At 37.6% G+C, this 5,545-nt stretch overlaps 1 non-coding gene across 1 annotated transcript; it reads left to right on the top strand.

Annotated features, from left to right (window-relative positions):
* Positions 1-4,469: 4,469 nt before the first annotated feature.
* LOC113894834 lies at positions 4,470-4,684 on the top strand. The gene has a single exon (XR_003511674.1). It is a non-coding gene; the product is annotated as a small nucleolar RNA U3 (small nucleolar RNA).
* The last annotated feature ends 861 nt before the right edge of the window (positions 4,685-5,545 follow it).

Below are 5,545 nucleotides of genomic sequence, written 5' to 3' on the forward strand. Positions count from 1 at the left end.
CTGTAATAAAAAATCTCCCAAAAAACAAAAGCTCAGGACCAGATGGCTTCACAGGTGAATTCTGCCAAAAATTTAGAGAAAAGCTAACACCTATACTACCCAAACTCTTCCAGAAAATGGCAGAGGAAGGTAAACTCCTAAACTCATTCTCTGAGGCCACCATCACCCTAACACCAAAACCAGACAAAGATGCCACAAACAAAGAAGACTACAGGCCAATATCACTGATGAACATAGATGCAAAATCCTCAACAAAATTCTAGCAAACAGAATCCAACAACATATTAAAAAGGTCATATATCATGAGGAAATGGGCTTTTTTCCAGGGATGCAAAGATTCTTCAATATTTGCAAATCAATCAGTGTGATACATCACATTAACAAATTGAAAGATAAAAACCATATGATTATCTCAATAGATGCAGAGACAGCTTTTGACAAAATTAAACACCCATTTATGATAAAAACTCTCCAGAAAGGAGGCAAAGAAGGAACATATCTCAACATAATAAAAGCCATATATGATTAACCCACAGCAAACATTATCCTCAATGGTGAAAAATTGAAAACATTTCCCCTAAAGTCAGGAACAAGACAAGAGTGCTCACTCTTACTACTACTATCCAACGTAGTTTTGGAAGTTTTAGCCACAGCAATCAGACAAGAAAAACAAAAATAAAAGGAATCAGATTGGAAAAGAAGTAACACTCTGTCTGCAGATGGCATGATCTTCTACATTAAAAACCCTAAAGACACCACCAGAAAATTACTAGAGCTAATCAATGAGCATAGTAAAGTTGCAAGATATAAAATTAATACACAGAAATCCCTTGGATTCCTATACACTGACAATGAGAAAACAGAAAGAGAAATTAAGGAAACAATCACATTCACCATGGAAATGAGAAGAACAAAATACTTAGGAATAAATTTATGTAAAGAAACAAAGACCTATATACAGAAAACTATAAAACATTGATGAAGGAAATCAAAGATGACACAAATAGATGCAAAAGACACTGTATTCACGGATCGGAAGAATCAATATAGTGAAAATGAGTATACTACCTAAAGCAATCTATAGATTCAATGCAATCCCTATCAAGCTACAAACAGTATTTTTCACAGAACTAGAACAAATAATTTCACAATTTGTATGGAATTATAGAAAACCTCAAACACCCAAAGCAATCTTGAGAAAGAAAATGGAACTAGAGGAATCAACCTGCCTGACTTCAGACTACACTATAATCCTACAGTCATCAAGACAGTATGGTACTGGCACAAAGACAGAGATATAGATCAATGGGCCAAAATAGAAAACCCGGAGATAAATCCACACACCTATGGACACCTGATCTTTGACAAAGGAGGCAAACATTTACAATGGAGAAAAGACAATCCCTTTAACAAGTGGTTCTGGGAAAACTGGTCAACCACCTGTAAAATGATGAAACTAGAACACTTTCTAACACCATACACAAAAGTAAACTCAAAATGGATTAAAGATCTAAATGTAAGTCCAGAACTATAAAACTCCTAGAGGAAAACAAGGCAGAAAACTCTGACATAAATCACAGCAAGATCCTCTATGACCCACCTCCCAGATAAATGGAAATAAAAGCAAAAATAAACAAACGGGGCCTAATTAAACTTAAAAGTTTTTGCACTATGAAGGAAACTATAAGCAAGGTGAAAAGATAGCCTTCAGAATGGGAGAAAATAATAGCAAATGAAACTACTGACAAAGAATTAATCTCAAAAATATACAAGCAGCGTTTGCAGCTCAATACAAGAAAAATAAAGGACCCAATCAAAAAAAAAAAAAAAAAGGCCAAAGAACTAAATAGACATTTATCCAAAGAAGACACTCAGATGGCTAACAAACAGATGAAAATTTGCTCAACATCACTCATTATCAGAGAAATGCAAAGCAAAACCACGATGAGATACCATCTCATGCTGGTTAGAATGGCTGCCATCAAGTCTACAAGCAATAAATGCTGGAGAGACTGTTGAGAAAAGGGAACCCTCTTACACTGTTGGTGGGAATGCAAACTAGTACAGCCGCTATGGAGAACAGTGTGGAGACTCCTTAAAAAAACTGGAAATAGAATTGCCATATGACCCAGCGATCCCATTGCTAGGCATACACACAGAGGAAACCAGAATTGAAAGAGACACATGTACCCCAATGTTCATTGCAGCACTGTTTACAATAGCTAGGACATGGAAGCAATCCAGATGTCCATCATCAGAAAAATGGATAAGAAGGTCATGGTATATATACACAATGGAATATTACTGAGCTATTAAAAAGAACACATCTGAGTCAGTTCTAATAAGGTGGATGAAACTGGAACCTATTATACAGAGTGAAGTAAGTCAGAAAGAAAAACACCAATACAGTATACTAACGCATATATATGGAATTTAGAAAGAAGATAATGACAACCCTATATGCGAGACAGCAAAAGAGACACAGATATAAAGAGCAGACTTTTGGACTCTGGGAGAAGGTGAGGGTGGGATGATTTGAGAGAATAGCATTGAAATATGTATATTATCATATGTGAAATAGATGACCAATCCAAGTTCAATGTACGAAACAGAGCACTCAAAGCCAGTGCACTGGGACAACCCAGAGGGATGGGATGGGGAGAGAGGTGGGAGGGGTTTTGGGATGGAGGGACACATGTACACCCATGGGCTGATTCATGTCAAGTATGGCAAAAACCACCACAATATTATAAAGTAGTGAGAGAGTCAGTTCCTAGGCAGGTTGATAGGAAATCTAGGGGTCCCCAAGGAGAGAGGGGTCTGGAATTCTCAAGGAGGAAGAAAGGACAAACTTCTTTTCTTTCTCCACATTCCTTAGGATTATATACCAATAATGTATCCTGCCTAAGGACAGTCTTTGGATTCAACCTTCTGTTATCTTAAAATGTTAATTATGGGAGTAGACCTGGTCTTTACAAGGATGTATCTTGCCTGAGGACAGTGTTATCTTAAAATGTAAATTATGGGAGTAGGTCGGAGGAGGTCTTTACAACCTCCAGACATTCTTTGGATTCACTGGAGAGTATATAACTTCATTGTTAACACTAGCAAGCGGGTACTCTTTCTACCCCCTTCTGATGCCTATGTCAGAAGCTTTCTCTATCTCCTTTATACTTTAATAAAACTTTATTACACAAAAGCTCCGAGCGATCAAGCCTCGTCTCTGGCCCCGGATTGAATTCTTCTCCTCCGGGGGCCAAGAATCCCGGTGTATTCGTGTGATTCAACAACAACCTTTCAGTAGTTAGCCCCCAATTAAAATAAATAAATAAGATTTTTTAAAAATGAAAGAAAATGGAAACAACTGTCCCTCATTCTTTCACAAACTGTCCTCCCATTCCTACTTTGGATCTCATCTCCCTTTGCCTTCTTATGGACTTCTCTCCTGCATTATCTTCCTCATTCCTTCATTGTAAGTTTCTCTTATCCTGCTAAATATTTCCATGCATTTGTAAACTTGCTCTTGCATCTACCGTTAAAAATTTCTCTCTTGACCTCAAATATCCTCATTACCACTGTTCCATTTATTCTCTTCTCTAATAGCAAGGCTCCTTTCAAACACTATCCTCTATACATTCACTATCTCACCTCCTGTACTCCTATTCCAATCAGGTCATAGAGCCAACCACTGAATTAAACAGGGAAAGTTTAGTATAAAGAACTACTAAACCACAATAAGAGCAACCGTAAGATCTCAGAAAAGTCCTTGGGCATCCTAGGACTGATAGAGAGCATTCAAAGAGGGAAAAACATCAAATAGTAGCTCTGGTGATGTGGTCAGCCACCACTGGTATATTTTTACACCGATAGTATTGACTGAAGGTGCAACATGTACTCCTGCAATGTCATTCCAATATCCTTCACTTAACATGTGTGCACTGTAAAAAAATGTTTAAAGGAATTTCATCCATTATTGTGTGCATATATTAAAAAGTGAATTTGGAGCTGAGAGGAAATAAATTGGCCAATGATACACCCCTCATTTTTTATTTTTAATCAGGACTTAGTGTACTTTTGAAGTGTGAAAACATTTTCAATTCTGGAAAACTCTTATTTTTTTTTAATTTCTTTTATTATTATCTCCTTCTCATTGTCTTTATTCTTTTTTTCCTGAAAACATTGTCATTCCATCCCCCATCTTTTCTGTTTCATTTTCTCTCTGGGTTACACCACATAGCAGAGTGTAGAGTTAAAAGCACACACACTGGATTTATATTATCTGCATTCAAATTCTGGTTCTACCACTGTATCCACTGCACAGCATATTTGAAAAGACCCATAAGATGCCATCGGGTATGCTCACATAAGGCTTTCACAAGGTAGGCAAACAGGAGGGGAAATGTTCAGGCAATCAGAGAGGTTTTGTAATTTTGCATCCTGACCAGAGTGGATAAAATTTCAGTTGCTTCAAGACTATACTTTCAGGGATCATTTCTATAGTTTGTTACTAGAGAAGGTTCTCTGAACATGTAGAGCACCCAAAACCACAAGGAGGAAATGCAACGCTTTCTCCTGAGAGTGAAACCGGCACTTGGTTCTGCTTCTGCAACTGCCAATGGCCACTTAATGGTCATTCTTCTCTTCCTTTGGGAGAGTAAGAAGGAGAGAACGTGGTCTGAGTGGTAAGAAGAAAAAAGTTTCAGTTGCTTCACACTCTTGGTAACATTAGGGGGAAAAGGAAATGAAGCAAGGAAGGAGGACAAGTATAGGGTGTGTTACTGAGCTGGCCACTGCTTGATATTAAGTGCAATTGAATGCTTGGTCTCAAGGGGCCATCTTCTAAGATATATATGTAATTTACTATCTCAGGACAGTTAGTCCAGGAATAGGAAGGGAGGAAAATGTGGTCTCTAGCTCCCTTATTTCATACTTCAAACTTTACTGAAGTGGGAATTTACCCTCATTCAATACTGTGCTTGTATGCAAGTGCCTCCTTTTTCAGCATTAACAAGGAAGTGTAAGAGTGAAAAGCATAAGACATATGGCACAGATGTGGTGTAAGCACTATCTGTCTGTGCTGTAGTGAAGGTGCAGTGTAGGTTGCTGGGTGGAAGCAAGTGGCTGACACCCCAAAGACAGTGAATGCATAAGAGGTGTCCAATGCTATGATTTAATGCTGGTAATTTTGTTACTTCTGAGTTTCTGAAGTTGAAAAATGGATCTTCCAAGGCTATCAGGGTTTTTAGAAGGCATAATTATGCCCTGTACCCTAGGATCTTGTGCTATTAGTTTATCATCTGGCCTTTAGTTCATCATTAATTGAACAAATAATTATTTAGTAACTAGCATGGGCCAGGCACTGTTCTGAGTTATTGGTTTTAAAAGAACCTAAGTAGGATCCAAATGGTCCTACTGTCATGGTCTTCCTCTATAATAGAAGAAAGACAATCAGGAAAAAGATGAAATAGGTACTATCAGAAAATTATAAGTATGTTTTATAAACTAAAGCAAGGGAAGGAGATAGACAGTATTCAGAGAGAGGTCA

The sequence above is a fragment of the Bos indicus x Bos taurus genome, chromosome 6, assembly GCF_003369695.1.
Source record: "Bos indicus x Bos taurus breed Angus x Brahman F1 hybrid chromosome 6, Bos_hybrid_MaternalHap_v2.0, whole genome shotgun sequence".
NCBI lineage: Eukaryota > Metazoa > Chordata > Mammalia > Artiodactyla > Bovidae > Bos > Bos indicus x Bos taurus.